The 17,775-nt window shown below is 39.4% G+C and overlaps 1 protein-coding gene and 1 long non-coding RNA gene across 2 annotated transcripts in view; one reads left to right on the top strand and one right to left on the bottom strand.

The window, feature by feature from the left end:
- Positions 1-298, bottom strand: part of TNFAIP2 (TNF alpha induced protein 2) — a 33,035-nt gene extending 32,737 nt beyond the window's left edge. Inside the window, exon 1 of the mRNA XM_027849110.1 lies at positions 15-298. The gene's annotated coding sequence lies outside the window, so the exon portion shown is untranslated. The remainder of the gene's footprint in view (positions 1-14) is intronic.
- A 160-nt stretch (positions 299-458) lies between these two features.
- LOC114033661 lies at positions 459-1,899 on the top strand. Its single transcript, XR_003568006.1, has 2 exons — positions 459-704; positions 1,427-1,899. It is a non-coding gene; the product is annotated as an uncharacterized LOC114033661 (long non-coding RNA).
- The last annotated feature ends 15,876 nt before the right edge of the window (positions 1,900-17,775 follow it).

Genomic DNA, 17,775 nt, shown 5'->3' with positions numbered 1-17,775 from the left:
GAAAGGGCACTCACTGTGTCTGCGCGTCTTGTTCCAGTCTGGGGAGCGAGAGATGAGAGGCTCTCTGCCTCTGCTCCAGCCGTATGTGACCAGGTCAGCTCCCTGCGGTCCCACTTATAGAAAGCCAGCTGGGCTCCCGGCCTTGGGGCTCCCGCCCCTTGCCCCACCCCTTGGCTGCAACCGCGGAAAATCCGCTCGGGCGTGACTCAGTTGGCTCGGGTGAACTCCCCTAGGGAAGAAACCGCCTGCCCCCGCGGAGGTGGACCCAAACAGCGGTTCCTACATTCCCAGAGGATCACAATTGGTCAGCCACCTCCCATCGTCAAGGACAGCGGGTTCCTTGGAGGCTGTCCTGAAATGCTGGGGCGCAGTTCTCTTTTTGTGACATCATGGTTCTGGTCTCATTTTGCTCCTTTTTGTTCCTTTTTTTTTTTTCTAAGCTGGAAAAAAATCCTCGGGGGATCCAACCAGGCTTTCTCCCTAGCTTTAGAAATACGGCAAGTCTTAAAATCGGAGTCTGAGATTTAGAGATGGAACACATGCAGTCCAACCCCCTTATTTTACAAATGAGGAAACTGCAGTGGAAAAGACACTTAGATCTGGGGTCGGAAGACCCACAAGACCCATGTTCAAACCCTGTTGTGCTTCTTACTGTGTAACCTTGGGCAAAGTCCTTTCTGCTTTCTGGATCTGTTCCGTTATCGGTAAAAAAGAAAATGGCTTGTGTCACAGGGAAAGAAAAAGGGGGGCGGGATGGAGATGGAGAGAAAATTGTGACAATCCTGTGTGAAATCGAGACCTAAAGAGGTGACCAAGTTCATAGAAGTAATAAGTGGTGTTGGGATTTGACACGAAGTCTGTCTTGGTCTCCAAATTCAGCGCTCTTACTTGCTCATTCTCTTCGTCACTCATTGGAGGGCGTGGGAGGAAGCTCACTATATGAGGTTCTGTTACGGGGAAGACAAGCGGAGGGCACCACAGGAAAAACTCTCTCTATTTGGGCCAGAGTCGTGAGATAGGCTGGACAGAAGAGAAGTTAATCTAAGTCTTAGACTAGAGTATGAGTCTAAGGGTCTTAGAGACCGACTCTCAGGGGAAGAGTGGAAATCGGAAGACCTGGGTTCTTCCAGTACTGGCCCTGCGCTCTTACCCTGAGACACTTTTCCTCTTGGGACTTCAGTTTTTCAATCGTAGAATAAATGGGTTGGATTTTGTGCTTTCTAAAGTTCCTTTCAGCTCTAGCCATCTGTGTTTGAATCTATGCATGCATGATTCATCCACAGGAAGAGGGAAGAATACTCAAGCCCTGTTTTTGCGCCAAGTGGACAGAGAGTTAGGATTATAAGGGTAGAGTGTGTGTATGGGGGGAGGGGAAAAGTATACCGCTGCCTCCTCAACTCTCTTTGTTCTGATACCCCTGGGACAGCAAACCATTTCCATACTTGCACTGCCCTGTGAAGACGGGCTACCTTCAGGAGGAAGCAGGGTCGACTGAGCAAGAATTTGGCTGCCCCCGAAGAGCAGGAAGAGAACGCTGAGAGTTCAGGACAGAGGCAGAAGCAGAAGCTGCTGCGGCAGAAACCAAGGTAGAAGGAAAAGGCTGAGGCCAAAGGCCCCATGTTTCGCGGCAGCAGCATCACTGTTTTCCAGTTGACGGGAGTCTTCTGAGCCCCTTATTGACTCTAGGAGCTCTCGGATAATGGAGGAGATCAGGGGCAGGAGCATAAGCATCAAAACAGAAGGAAATCAACATTCTGTCTACATCTATGGAGCCTATAAATGCTGTGGAAGAGGACAAGATATGGCGATATGTACGTTTGGTTGGTACCAGCCAGCACTCAGATAAAATGGCCTTAATTGATCTCTAGAGAGAATAAATCTGCCCTCAGACAAATCTCATATTTTGTCCCTGAGTTTCTCCATCTCACTAGCCTTCTTTCTATTCCAATCTTTTTTTAGTTTCAAGAAATGTCTCTTAGTGCCCTACTTTGTGCTGAGTACTACTGGGGATGCAAAGATACATATCTCACCAAGATCATGTTCTTAGTCAATGTAGTAACCAACCTTGATCCCAAAGGACTAGGATGAAGAATGTTGTTTACCTCTTGATAGAAGTGAGGGGCTTAATATGAACAATGAGACATTTTGGACCATGACCAAAGTAGGCATTTTGCCCAATTAGGGATAATAGTTTTAAGGAGGTTTTTTCCCCCCTTCCTTTTCTGAGGTGGGAAGGGGGAGGTGGGTGTGAGAGACAAGAGAATTTTATTCATTGAAAAAATAAAATGAAATCTATTTTTAAAAATGCCTTTGTGACATGCCTTTATGGGCAAGCCACTTAATCTCTTCAGGCATTGAGTTTCCTCATCTATAAAATGAGGTTGAATCACTTTTGGCTTTAAAGCTATAACCTGTTCTAGTCTTGGGCTGTGTCTCTAACCAAAAGAGAAAATCCTAACCTTAGTCTCACTACTTCAAACAGGGTAGGGAAGGCCAGAAGGGCCTCTGAGGTGGATTTAAGGGCTACAGAAGAGGCGTGTACTGAGCAAGAGCACTTCTTCCTCCTAGACTTCTAATATTAGATCGGAAACAGGCACCAAGAAAGTCCTAGACTTGAGGGCTGTGGTTATGGTTGGAAATCAGGGGAACAGGGTTTGGGGATGGGCAGTACAATTGGTATGCTCCAGAGTCCAATGGTTATAAAATATCAGAGGAGAAGGAGATGGTCATAAATGGGGGTGCTGAGGGAGGCTTTTGGGAGAGGTGGAGACTGGAGCTTGCAGGACCAATAGGAGGGAATGGGTTTGCCCGAGATCACATAATTGACTCTCCTGTCAAAGCTGACATGGCCACAAGCTGGTATACTCTTGGTGGCTTGACTGAAAGTCCTTGCCTCTAAATCTTTGCTCATGATGTTTTCCATGCCTAGAATGTCTTACCTCCTCTTTACTTGATAAATTTCTAAAAGGCCGGTGCAAATGTCACCCATTCCAGAAAGCTTCCCTGATTCTCCTGAGGTCCTCTAGACCTCAAACAGCCTTTTATTTTATATGTCTATAATTCAATTAAATTCCACCAAAATCTGTTAAGTACCTACTGTATCCAGAACTCTGTGATTAGTATTTCAGGATATTAAAATTAAAAAATGACTGCTCTTGTAGTCATGGAATTTATAGTCTGGCAGGGGAAATACAATAAACAAATAATTACAATAACTAATACATTTATAATATTTTGTACCATGGTTACCCCACTCCAATACTGTAAGTGTGGTATGGGCAAGTCACTTTCCTTCTCTAGACCTCAGTTTACTCATTTGTAAAATGAAAAGGATACTCTCTCAACTCCCTTCCAAATATATATCCTATGATTTTTGCATATTTTTAAAAATTAATTTATTTTGATTTATCAGTAATCACTTCCATATGCTTTTGAGTTTAAAATTTTTCTCCCCTTTCCTCCCCACCACCCTCCCCAAGGCGACACATAATCTGATATAGGCTATACATTTACATTCGTATGAAACATTTTAACATTAGTGATGTTGTAAGTAGAAATTAAAACCAATAGGAGGAACCATCAGAAAGAGGAAACAAAACTCAACAGAAGAGATAAAAATTAGCAATTCGGCTTCCATAGTTCTTTCTTTGGATGTGGATAACATTTTCCATCACAAGGCCTCTAGAGATGTCTTAGATCCTTGTATTGCCATGAAGGTTTAAGTTTATCAATATTAGTCATCACACAAAGTGGCTGTTATTGTGTACGACGTTCTCCTGATTCTTCTCACTTCACTCAGCGTTAGACCATACAAGTTTTTCCAGGTTTTTCTGAAGTCAGCCTGTTCATCATTTCTTATAGCACAATAGTATTCCATCACATTCATATACCACAACTTGCTCAGCCATTCCCTAGTTGATGGGCATCCTCTCAATTTCCAATTCTTTGCCACCACAATAAGAGCTGCTATGAATATTTTTGTACATGTAGGTCCTTTTCCCGTTTGTGTGATCTCTTTGGGATATAGCTCTAGAAGTGCTATTGCTGGGTCAAAGGGGATGCACATTTTTATAGCCCTTTGGGCATAGTTCCAAATTGCTCTCCAAAATGGTTGGATCATTTCACAACTCCACCAACAATGCATTAGTGTTCCAATTTTCCCACATCTTCTCCAACATTTATCATTTTCCTGTTTTGTCATGTTGGCCATTCTGATAGGTGTGATGTGGTACCTCAGAGTTGTTTTGATTTGCATTTCTCTAATCAATAGTGATTTAGAGCATTTTTTCATATGACTATAGATGGCTTTAATTTCTTCATCTGAGAACTGTCTGTTCATATCCTTTGACCATTTATCAGTTGGGGAATGGCTTGTATTCTTATAAATTTGACTTAATTCTCTATGTATTTTACAAATGAGGCCCTTATCAGAGAGACTGGTTGTAAAAATTCTTTCCCAATTTTCTACCTTCCTTCTAATCTTAGTTGCATTGGCTTTGTTTGTGCAAAAACTTTTCAATTTAATGTAATCAAAATTATCTATTTTGCTTTTCGTAATGTTCTCTATCTCCTGTTTGGTCATGAATTCTTCTGTTCTCCATAGATCTGACAGGTAAACTATTCCTTGCTCTCCCAGTTTGCTTATAGTATCAGCCTTTATATCTAAATCATGAACCCATTTTGACTTTATTTTGGTATATGGTGTGAGATTTTGGTCTATGCCTAGTTTCTGCCATACTCTTTTCCAGTTTTCCCAGCAGTTTTTTTCAAAGAGTGGGTTCTTATCCCAGAAGCTGGGGTCTTTGGGTTTATCACATAATAGATTACTATAGTCATTGACTGCTGTGTCTTGCATATTTAACCTATTCCATTGATCCACGGTTTTGATGATTGCTGCTTTATAATACAATTTAAGATCTGGAATGGCTAGGCCACCTTCCCCTGCATTTCTTTTCATTAGTTCTCTTGATATTCTGGACTTTTTGCTCTTCCAAATGAATCTTGTTATTATTTTTTCTAACCCTATAAAATGTTTTTTTGGTAGTTTGTTTGGTATGGCACTGAATAAGTAAATTAGCTTAGGTAGAATTGTCACTTTTATTATATTAGCTTGGCCTACCCATGAGCAACTGATGTTTTTCCAATTATTTAGATCTGATTTTATTTGCATGAAAAGTATTTTGTAATTGTGTTCATAGAGATTTTTGCATATTTTTTAACCCCTTGCTTTGCCATAAGTTCCATGAAAGCAGAGATCATGTCCTATCTAAACTTGTATGTCCTCTAGTGCCTAGCACATTGCTCTCCATACACACTAGGTATAAATGTTGGTTGAGATCAATTCTCAGTCTTTTGGCTAAGATCATTCCCTAATATTAGGGCCAATAGGGACCTTATCACAAATTCTCTGCTAACCCTAAATACTGAATCTATAATATCTGTAATACAGAAATAAAAAAAAAATCAAAGATAAAAAAGTGACCTGAAAGAATGAATTAATGAATAAACTTTCTTCTAGTAATTAGAACTGTCAGAAAATGGAATGGACCAATTGCTTCAGGAGATAGTGGAGTGCCCCTCAATGGAGATGTTTAAGAAGAAAAAGAGAGGAAGAAAAAGGAAGAAAGGAAGGAAAAAAGAAAGAAAAAAGGAAAAGAAAAAGGAAGGAAGAAAGAAAAAAGGAAAAGAAGGAAGAAAAGAAAGAAAAAGGAAAGGAGGAAAGGAAGGAAAAAAGAAAGAAAAAAAAGGAAAGGGAAGAAATTCTTCCTAGTGATTAGAGCCCTCTAAAAGTAGAATGGACTGCTTTGGAAGATAGTGAAGTCTCCTCCCTCAATGGAGGTATTTAAGTAGAGGCTGGATGGTCACTTATCAGTAATGTGGTAGAAGGGGTTCCTGGAGAGGATGGTTTGGACTAGATGGCCCTCTGGGCTTCCTTCTGGCTCAGACAGTCTGTAATTCTGGGAATGAATGCTGAGTGACAGCCAGCTAATCTGACCTAATGCCTGTTCATAGGTTAAAATGTTACCTGTGCCAGGTAGCAGAACTCTTGGAGAAATTCTCTAAATTTCTTGCAGCCCCAAGGCACCATGACTCACTAGTGGCAGGAATTTTGAGCACAGTGACTGGATGCTTGGATAGGAGCAGAGAACTACCTGGGAATGAGAGATTAATATTATTTATACAATATTACATAATAAAAGAAGCAGTACAGCACAGTGAAGAGTTGGGAGACATTTGCTGGCCATGTCACTAACTTGGTGTAGGAGCTTAGGCAATCACTTTACATCTCTGAGCTTCTGTTTCCTCTATTAAGATGGAATTTAGTAGAAATAAACATATGACCTTGTGGTTGGGCTTAAACAATTAATTTCATAAGTATTGAATGAGAGAGACATGACCAGACAGCAGATCATCTGAAAAAGATCTTGGGGTCTACAAGCCTAATGTAAGCCAGCAATTTGAAATGGCAGTGAAAAAGCTAATGTAGTATCCAAAACAAGGGCAGTAGCCAAAACAAGGGCAGAGATACGTGTTTTATACTCTTTCCTAGTTAGATTCCATCTGGAGTATTGTATTCAGTCCTGCAGATCACATTTTAGGCAACTTTAAGCATCTAGGTGGTAGATAGGGTCTGGAGTTAGGAAAGACCTGAGTTCAAATCCTGCCTCAGACACTTACAAGTTGTGTGACCCTGGGCAAGTCACTTGACCTCTGTCTGCCTCATTTTCCTCATCTGCAAAATGGGGATAATAATATTACTTCCCAGGGTTATTGTAAGGCTCAAATGAGATAATAGTTGTAAATCACTTTGCAAACCTTAAAGTGCCATATAAATATTAGTGATGATGATGATGATGATGGTATGGATGATGATGGTGAAGGTACTGATAAATTGCAGAGAATACAAAAAGGAACAACCATAATGGTGAGAATTAGTTGGAAGTAAGTGAGGATGTTTAGCTTGGAAGAAGGCAAAATTCTGTTGGGGCACATAAGCATCTGGACAGCCATCATGTGGACGAAATATTAGACTTGTTTTGCTTAGTCTTAGAGGAACTAGGAATAATGTATGTGTGGGGGGTAGGGTGGGGGAAGATGGCTTGATATAAGTAAAATTTTCCTAGCCATTAAGAGCTCACCAAGGTGGAATGGGCTGTGCTGCTTATTGAGGATATTGTTGAAAGTATGTTCTTGTCCCAATAAGGGTTAGACTAGGTGGTCTCTGGCATTTCTTCTAACTCTTGGATTTTAAGAACTGGCAGACCTCCAAAGTAAAATTGGAAGGTTGAACTAGATCCCTAAGGTCTGAAGCTCTAAGGCATATAACTCTTACCCTAGAATGTGTGCACTAGGATTGTCCCCAGTACCTTCACAGAATTACAGAATTTGGGATTTGGAAGGGACCTCATCCGCCACCTGGTTCATGCATTCCTCTCATACAATAATAAAATGATAATGACAACAATAGCTAGCATTTGTATAGCTTTTGAAGGTTTGTAAAGTGCTTCAAAACTATGATCTCATTTTAGCCTCACAACAACCCTGGGAGACAGGTGCTTTCATTATCCTCATTTTATAGATCAGGAAATGGAGGCACAAAGATGTTAAGAGCAGGAACTGTCTTTTGCCTTTCTTTGTATTCCCAGTGCTTAGCACAGAGCCTGTCACCTAGCAGACACTTAATAAATGTTTGACTGACTGATTGACTTGCCCAGAGTCATACAGTTAGTAAGTATCTGAGGCTGGATTTGAACTCAGGTCTTACTGCCTCTAGGATCAGCTCTATACACGGAAGGCCTCCAAGGAGGGAGAACCCACCACCTCTTGAAGCAGCCCATTCCACCTTGAAACACCTCTAATAGTTAGGAAATTCTTCCTGACATCAAGTTGAAATTTGTCTCTTTGCAACTTCTACCTTTTGCTTCTGATTCTGTCCTCTGAGTTCAAACTGAATGAGACTAGTCCCACCTCCATATAATAGTCTTTCATATACTGGAAGATAGGTATCATGTCTTCTCTGAGTCTGGCTAAACATGATCAGTTACTTCATCCAATCCTTATGTGATATGGATTCCAGGCTTTTCATCTTTCTGGTTGCCATGCTCTATATAATCTCCAGCTTACCTAGAGCTGAACACAGTACTCCAGGTGAGATCTGATAAGGGCAGAATAACAGGGTCTATTCCTAGAAGCCAGGCCCCTCCTAATTCAGCCAAAGATCGCATTCGTTTTGACTACCACATCCTACTGCTGATTCATATTGATCTTGCAGTCCATGAAAACCCCTAGATCTTTTCCAAAACAACTGTTATCTAATGATGCCTCCCTCATCTTATATCTGTGAAGCTGATTTTTTGTGCCCAAGTTTAAGACTTTACATTTATTCCAGTTGAAGTTCATCTCATTAGGTTCAGTTCAATACTTTAGCCTGGCAATTTCCTTTTGGATCTTGACCAGAGATTCCCAAACTTAATGGGCCTACTGCCCCCTTTAAAAAAAATTACTTAGCATCACCTGGAAATCTGCTTTCTTTAACCCTTTAATGGTTTTGTTAAAAAAAATTTGTCATTTCAAAAAAATATTAAATATATTTTTTAAATGACATCTTTAATAATTTATTGCAAATTTGTGTTTTTTTCCTGCATTGACATTTTGATGATGCAATGTTGCATCATGTAACCATATAGTATCATATTGTAAACAATTCGTTACATGCACATATTCTTGCTGATGCATGCTGGACTTCCCGATAATGCTTGACATGCTCACCTGCCAACACTTGCTTGTTAAGACCTGCTGGCAGACTTGACCACTGATCAGTTATAACTTGCATTTTGTGTGTTTATTTGGAAAATAATGTAATCACTATGACTTTAACTCTGTTATACAACAGATGAAACACGAATAGTTTTTCAAAATTTTATCTTCTCTTCCTTTCTTATGCTTCCCCCATGTCCTTATTTTTATTCAATGCCCCCCCAATTGCACTGAGGCTATTATTACCACGTGAATTGTTCCAGTGCACCCCAGGGGTCAATCTCACCTACTTTGGGAACCTCTGAGACATTTCATCTAGTGTGGTAGTTATCCCTTAGGGCAGCTATATGGCACAGTGGATACAGCAATAACCCTGGAGTCATGAGGACTTGAGTTCAAATCTGGCCTCAGACATTTACTAGCTGTGTGACCCTGGGCAAGTCACTTAACCTTGTTTGCCTCAGTTTCCTCATCTGTAAAATGAGCTGGAGGAGGAAAAGGCAAACCATTCCAGTATCTTTGCCAAAAAAACCCCAATGGAGTCATGGAGAGTTGGATACAACTGAAATAACTCAAGAATAAAAAACTATTCCTCCCAGCATTGTGTTCCTCTGCAAATTTGCCTTTATCTAAGTATAACCTAGGGCACTCCACTGGAGACTTCCTGCTACCTTGACATTAAACCATTTGCAACTACTCTTTGAGTGTAGCTGTCCAACTACTTCTGAATTGATTTAATTAATTTGATTTAATTTAATTAATTGATTTAGTCCTCATCTAACCACCTTCTCCACATGAATAGTATCAGATACTTTATCAAACACTTTACTAAAATCTAGGTAAACTCTATCCACAGCATCTCCCTCATCTACTAATTTGGTAATTCAATCAAAAGAGGAAATGAAATTTTTGGAATCACCACGTCTCCTGCTTTCACCACTTCTATCATACTCAAACTTGGACTCTTGGCTCCCTAAGTTGACTTCCCTCAAGTCAATTAGAATCAATAAGAATTTGTTAGATGATTCCTATATGTCTAGCTTGGTGCTCAATGGCTCTGATGGGAGACAGAGCTAGGCATTTCCCTTAGGAAGCCTATCATAACTGGAAAGATAGGACTCAACTATAAAACAATTGAAGAATTAAAGAGCATTAATTAAAAATTGTGAGGCACAGACTTAAGACACAGTAGTCATTGTGGGCTGAGAGGATCACACAACCTGTCAGAAATATCTCCCTGAGACACAGGTCTGACTATGTCACTTCCTTGCTCTGTTGATCTACATTGTCTGGAAGATAAAATGCATACTCCTCAGGTCAGTGTTTAAGGCCTTCCACAATCTGGCTTCCACTGACCTTTCCATTATTTTCCATTGTATTCTACCTTATAGCCAAACTGGCCCACTTGTCATTCCCTGATTTTGATGTGCCATATCTTAATTTACACATGAGGAAACTCAGGCGTGGGAAAGAGAAACAAGTTGGTGCCATAGCTGGGCTGGAGTGTAAGCTGTCTGACCCCAAATCCTCTCCACTCTCTGCACTGTTGGTCTGAGGAAGGAATATATGATCTATGATCCTATGACTAGAACTCAGGTCTCCAGACTCTCAGATCAGGGCTCTTTCCATTGACCTAAACTAAGCCTGGCATGGGAGAGGTCAGTGAAGAGGATAGCCAGAATGGTGGCATGGATGCCTGGGTGGCAGAAGGTAGGCTTAGCTACCTGGGGAGGATCCTTGAATGCCAGGGCACTACTCAGCCTGAGTAGTACACAGATGGGAATGCAGGAGGATGAGCAGATAAGGCTATTTCCAAATCTTTTCTCTTGGATTTGAATAGAGCTCCATTACCCTCTTACAAAGTGGGTTGTGTTTATGCCTGGTCTTCTCCCCTACTGGGCTCAGAAGCCTGGAGCAGTTCCCCCTGAGAAATGACTTGCATTTCTTTTTCTTCCCCGCCCCTTACCCCATCAACTTCCCTTCTTTCTTTTGTTTTACTGTAAATTCTACTCTATAATCAACGAAGCTATGAATTTTGAATCAAGAGGATGTATAATCTTGGCTCTTTCACTTACTAGCTATGGGACCTTGGACACATTATTATTTCTCTTGGCTTCAGTTTTATCATCTATTAAGTAAGGGGTTACACTAAATGATTTCTAAATCTTGTCTTAATCCCATGATCCTAAATCACTTCACCTCAGTTTCTTTATCTGCGAAGTGGGGGTGATAACACTGACACCATCTTTCTAAAATGATTCTTAGGTGGATTTTTATAAAGCTTGTATTTCTTCCATGTTCATTCCAGCCACATTTCTTCTCCTGACTTATAGCTTATAGCTTATAGAATAGTAGTGCACATATGCCAATATGTATGCATATATTATATATCTATTATCTGTATTATACATATATCCCTATAACATGATATGTTTCCATACATATGTATATGCTTATAGATCTGTGTATAGGAGGAAGTTGTGGTGGTGGTGGTGGTAGTGGTGTATGTGTGTGTATCTAGACCTGTGACATCATCCTAGGGAGTTCCAGGTCTCTCTCAGCTTAGGTCAGATTGGTACCTTCTCTACAACTGAGAACTGACAAAAATTCCTGTGGGTCACTGAGAGGTTAAGCGACTAGCCCAGGGTCCCACATCAAGTATGTGTTAGCAGCAGAATTTGAACACACATCTCTTTGAATCCAAGGCAGGCCATCTATTCTCTATTCCACACTGCATCTCAGTAATGATAGTAACATTAGTTATTTGGATCAAACCTGAAGGAGTGGCCCTCCTTCCTTCAAGGCTCAGTTCAAGCAGCATCTTCTCCATGGAGCTTTCTTTGACTCTCGCCTACCCCTCCCCCAAGATGAAAGCAATCTTTCTGCTTTGCCCTCACCTCATTTTCATCTATATTGTATACACTAGCTATTTGTGTACTCCCTTCTTATTAGAATGTGAGCTCTTTTGCATCAGGGCCTTTGTAGCATCTGTCTTTGCATCCCCAGCACCCAACACAAGATTTTGCATATAGGCATAGGGATTAGACCTGTGATTTCATTGGTAGGGAGACCTTAGGTAGGGAAATTTCCACAGCTAATCCAGATTGTTACCTTTTTTTCCCCCTCCAATTTATAGTCTTAGAGAATTGCCTAAAGCATGGAGTTCAGTGACTTGTCCAGGGTCACATAGTCAATATAAGACAAAGCAACACTTGAACACAAGTCTTTCTGGCTCCAAAGCCAGCTCTCTCTCCACTGTGCTAAACTACCTTTTACTGAAGAAGATTGAATTGAATTCTGATGCTCTGTGTGTTTCTCTTGCTCTTTCTTCTGAGCTTCCCAGAAAATAATCTTCCAGTCCCATGAGGAAGAATGAATAGCATGTCCTAATATTATAATACCCCAGATTTTCTAATTGTAACTTCCCACTTCTTGAATTCAATTTTCTTCCCATTATAGGAATTCCTTCTGCAGCCTCCCCGACTGGAGAGTCATCCAGCCTCCATTTGGACACCTCCTGTGATGGCAAGGTCACTATCTCCTGAAATGACTCCCTGTATTGTGAGACAACTCAACATTAAATGGGTCTTTCTTTCATTGAACTCAAGTCTGCATCTTTGGAATTTCTTTCCATTGCTCTTAGTTCTCTTTGGGCCAAGCAGAACAAGTCCACGGATATCCAAAGACAATAGTCACTGTCCTATATCCCTAGCCACATTTTTTCTTCTGGCTAAAATGATTCTTTCTACTAATCCTCATGTGGCATGGTCTCTAGTCCTTTCACCATCCCAGTCTCCCTCTTTTGGACTTATTGAAGCCTGCAGGCTGAGTTTGGTATGTCTTCCTCCTGTCTCCATGGTGTGTGACAGAGATACTATTACATGCAATAACACAACAGAAAACAACACTGGGAGACATCAGATATAGAGAGGTCAATCAGTAGAATAGAATAGGTATACACCATCCAGAAGCAAGCAAATGGAGGAGTATAGTATTTGATAAATCCAAAGCCCTCAGTAACTGGATAAGGTCTTCAACAAAACTTCTTGGGAAACTGGAAAGCAGCCTGGCAGTAACTACAGACAGATTTAACATTTCACACCATATACCAAAATGAGCTCCAAATGGATACATAATTTAGAGGTTAAAAAGGCACATCAAAAACAAATTAGAGGAACAAGGAAGGAAATTCCTTTTGCAATTAAAGAGAGGGGAAGAGCTCATGACCAAATAAGTTATCAAGTCACAGAAGAAAAAAATACTTTTGATTAAATAAAATTTAAAAGGTTTTACATAAACAAAGCTAACGCACTTAAAATTAGAAGGGAAACAGTTAAGTGGAAACATATATTTGAAGTATCTCTGAGAAAGATCTTATATGCAAGATATATAAGGAACTGACTCAAATTTATAAGAACATAAGTGATTCCCCAGTGGCTACATGGTTAAAGGATATAAACAGGCAGTTTTCAAAGGAAGAAATCCAAGTTATCAAAATATAACAGGTTCCAAATTATAAATTAAAGTGGCTCTGAGATTCCATCACACACCTATCAAATTGACAAAAATGACAAAAATGGAAAATTGTTGGAAGGGTTATGGGAAAGTGGGAACATTCACTCCTTGTTGGTGGAGCTGTGAATTGGTCTAACCATTCTGAAAAGCAATTTCACTATGTCCCAAAATAAATGGTGCATTCCCTTTGACCTAGCAAAGCAACTACTAGGTCTATACTCCAAAGACATCAAAGAAAGATGACTTATAGGTACAAGAAAATTTATAGCTCTTTTTTTTTAGTGGCAAAGAACAGAAAACTAAGGTGATACCCATCAGTTTGGGAATGACTGACCAAGTTATGGTATACAAATGTAATGAAATATTATTTACTGCCATGAGGAATATGATGGAAGGTACAGTTTCAGTGAAATCTGGACTTACTGTGAAATGGTACAAAATGAAGTGAGAAACACCAGGAGAACAATTTATGCAATGACTAGAACATTGTAAACAAAAACAACTTTGAAAGACATAAGAACTCTGATCAATATAATGTCCAACCCCAATTCCAGATCAGTGATGAAAAAAAAAGTATGCTACCTACTTCCTGACAGAGATGGGTGATGGAGTCAAGACGTAGAATGAGATATACATTTTTGGACATGACCAGTGTGGGAATTTGTTTTGCTTGACCTTGAAGATTTGTTACAAGGTTTCGTTTTAGTTCTTTCAATTCTTTTTTTTTTTTGGTGGGGGGAGTAGAATAGAGTGTTGGAATAGGTTTGCTAAAGAAAAAAAAAGGCTATTGAAATATTTTTTTAAATGTAGAGAAGAGAATAGAAAGAATCACAGATAAGCAAGACAGCTTTGAAATTTGCATGTTTTTTTTTAAAAGAAAGGTAAACTCTATATAATAGAGATTTTCAGGTTCAAGTACAATCTTCTTTTCTTTGTATATAAAATGCCCATTTTATTTAGTCAGAATGAAAAAAAATAAAAAGAAAGTTTTGAGAAAGACCTCAGAATTCTGTTTAGTGCTGTGACTAATTGTGACAGAGAACTTACAATGAAGCATGCTGCCTTCCTCTCTACGGAGGTGGTAGACTGCAGTGGCAGGATGAAGCATTCATTGTCAATAGTATCCATTATTGATTCGTTTTGTTTCATTGTTACAAAGGAGGGTTTTTTTTTCAGAAAGTGGGGAGTCATAGAGAAGTGACAGCAATATTTTTAAAAGAGTATTGATAAAATATTTATTTCCAAAAAGTTAAAAAAAAAAAGCACTGGCCTCTGAGTCAAGAGAATCCTAAGTTTGAAACCTGACTCTAGCATTTACTAACTTGCATAGTGTCTGACACACAGTAGAAGCTTAATAAATGTTTATTGACTGATTTTGTGATACTGTTATTTTCTCTGGACCTCAGTTTCCTCATCTGTAAAGTGAGAATAATCCTTGTACTATGTACCTCACAGGGTTATTTTAAGGGAAATGCTTGGTAAGTTGTAAAGGGCTTTCCAAATGTAACCTGAGTTCCAAAGCCCATTGGTATGGGACTCTCTCCTTTGGGACTTGGGGTACATAAATGTAAACCTTAATTGTTATGATATCTAACAGAAATCCTCCACCTTGCAGTTCTGGCATCTTGAAGCACTGAAGCAACTTCTGCCCTCCCCCAACTTCTCCCATATAGTTTCTCAACCTACTCCCAGATACTCCCAAACTGCAGTTAACAGTGTAGGAAAAAATTGGCCCTATTACCACTTGGATTATTGCTCATTCAATGTGATTAATATTTGTTCAGTGCCTGTTGTTTACAGAGCTCTGTGTCATTGTTGCAACCCCCCAATTATACCCTTCTGAGCCTATGACTTTGTAGAAGACAAAGAAGACCCAGCCTTGCCCTTCAGGAGGCTACAATCTGAGGCAGACAAAGAAGGAGACAGTGGAGCCTCTCTTTGGTTCAAGACAGACCCAGGACCAGAGTAGAGATGAGGAGAAAGGAAGATGAATTATTAGAGGCCCAGAGTGAAGGATAATCTCCCTGGAGAGGACAAATATTTACTTCTGTATTATGCCAAGCTGAGGATCATCAGACTTTTGGTATCATCAGACTTTTGTTTATTTTGGATTTTACATCTCTCCAAGGGTTTCCCAATCCAAGAATGGATTTGGTTCTTATGATGGTATCATCAGACTTTTGTTTATTTTGGATTTTACATCTCTCCAAGGGTTTCCCAATCCAAGAATGGATTTGGTCCTTATGATAATCCTGTGATGTAGGGCCAGGATCATTAACCTCATCCTGTAACAGAAAAGGAAGACGGCTTCAGAGATAGAAAGTGACTTATGCAAAGTCACACATCTGGTAAGTGGTAGAGCTGGGTCTAGAACCTAGGTCATCTTACTCCTAACCCAGGTCTCTTTCCTTTTAACTACCCTTGCCTGTATAAGAGTAAGAACATTTCCTCCTGGATATCTTCCAAACTGGTAACCTCAGCATCATCTTAGACTCTTCCCTTGCCCTCCCCTCCCCCTCATCCCCATAAACTATTTCTGAGCCCTATCTACTCTGCATCTTTACCTCTCTTGAGTTATTGCCTTTGACCCTTCTTTCCAGTCACACAACTACCACCCAAATTCAGATCATCATCACTTGTCCTGGGCTAGTGGAAGTACCTCTTTTCAACCTCTTCTTTATCTAATTCTCTGCCCAGCTGCCTAAACAATCTTCCTAAGGCCCAGCTCTGAAGCGTATTACCCTGTCACTCCCAAACCTTCGATGACTCCTCTGACTCCAACCTAACATATCACATTGCTTCCCTTCATGGCCTCTATATTCCAGTCAAACCAGACCATTGGTCTACCTCCATTCATTCAATCAAGCATTTCCATATGCTTGGAATGCAATTCCTCTTCAACTTGGTTCTTGAGAGCTAAGTTCTTATTTTCCTTCAGGATTCAGACACAGGTGTTACCTCATCCATGAAACTTTCCCTGGTAACTCAACTTCCCCCATTCCAAGATACTGATGTTTTTACTGTCCTTAAATTTTACTGTCTTTATTCATTGGAACATGTTGCAACCTTTGCAACAAGATATAAGCTCCTTGAGGGTAGGGGCTATTTCATTTTTGTTAATATAATCCTAATACCTTACACAGTGTCTGCTATTAGAAGCTTAATAAATGTTAAATTGAATTAATTAAGTTAAATTATAGACTTAGCTAATACAGAGAAGTAGGAAGGGCAAGAGTAAGGGAAAATACTGGGATTTTGGTCTGTAAACAGAGTGGGAAGAAGGCCAGATATAGCCCATCTCAAGCTCAAGCCAGGAAGACTTCCTAGAAAATGCAGTTGTGCTCTTGTATATTTACCTCTTCTAAGTCAGTAGAGAGAAGGCTCCTTGTCTTACGCAGAGTTAGGATGGTCATAAACATGTAGGATTTGGATCTGGAAGGGCTCTTAGAGATAGTCTAATTCAGGGCTTTTAAAATTTTTTTCACTTGTGACCCCTTTTTGCCAGAGAAAGTTTTACACAACCCCAGGTATATAGGTATATAAAATAGGTATACAAATCAAACATTTACTGATAATAAATCATAAAGAAATTTTGTTTTAAAACAATTCTTTGGTATATATATAATTTTACCGTTTATTAAAGATGAAAGCAAATTTGCATACTAATGAGATGAATCTGCTTGTTTATTTTTCCATAAAGAATTAAATCTTGGCGAAATATTTGATACTGCAAGATGTAGAGCATCTTCAACATTTTTCAGAGTTGATCAGTATTTTTATTTTATAATCATCAATGCTGAGAACGCCACTTCACATAAATGCACAGTACAAAATGCAGAAGTGTGTTTAGGGCCATTTCAGAAATTGTTGGAAATTCTGTCCTAATCCCAAGCCAAAATTCATTTAATGATTTTTTTAGAAAACTCAAGTTGGTTTTTTTTTGCTTTCTTTTGTTTTTCAGCCAAAGACAAGGTTTATTAGAACATCCATCATATTGGCCAGAATCTTAGGAATCTAGGCATTTGTATTGCTAATGCAAGTGACCCAGATCTTAAGAATCTGAGCAGTGGCTAGATTTTAAGAATCTGAGCCAGAAAACTCAAGTTTTAAACCTGTGTCTCTTGATAACTTGGCAAATTCTTCTTGAACTTTTAATGGCAGATGGCTGACTTTTTTATTTCAATTGATTATGGTTTGTGAACCCAACTTTGCTTTTTAGAATCAAAATTTGAAGGGAAATATTTCTGAAACTGTGTCTCCAGGCACTTCAGATGATCAATTATAACTCTTATAATTAAATCTTTGGGAAGGTAATTTTTAATTATAAAATCATCTGTAGCTGTAAATATTTCTAAAGAACCATTTTCCACCCTATTCTTCCATATGTTAACTTTTTTTAGTAAAATACGTTACAATTTCTTCCTTGAAGCAACATATTTAAATCATTGAGTTTTTTGAAAATATCCAACAAATAACACAGTTTTGAAAGCCACAAGTCATTAT

The sequence above is a fragment of the Vombatus ursinus genome, unplaced genomic scaffold (genome assembly GCF_900497805.2).
Source record: "Vombatus ursinus unplaced genomic scaffold, bare-nosed wombat genome assembly UNPS02007284.1, whole genome shotgun sequence".
Classification (NCBI taxonomy): domain Eukaryota; kingdom Metazoa; phylum Chordata; class Mammalia; order Diprotodontia; family Vombatidae; genus Vombatus; species Vombatus ursinus.
The sequence above is the reverse complement of the archived record's forward strand: the minus strand, read 5'-3'. Positions and strand labels throughout refer to the sequence as shown.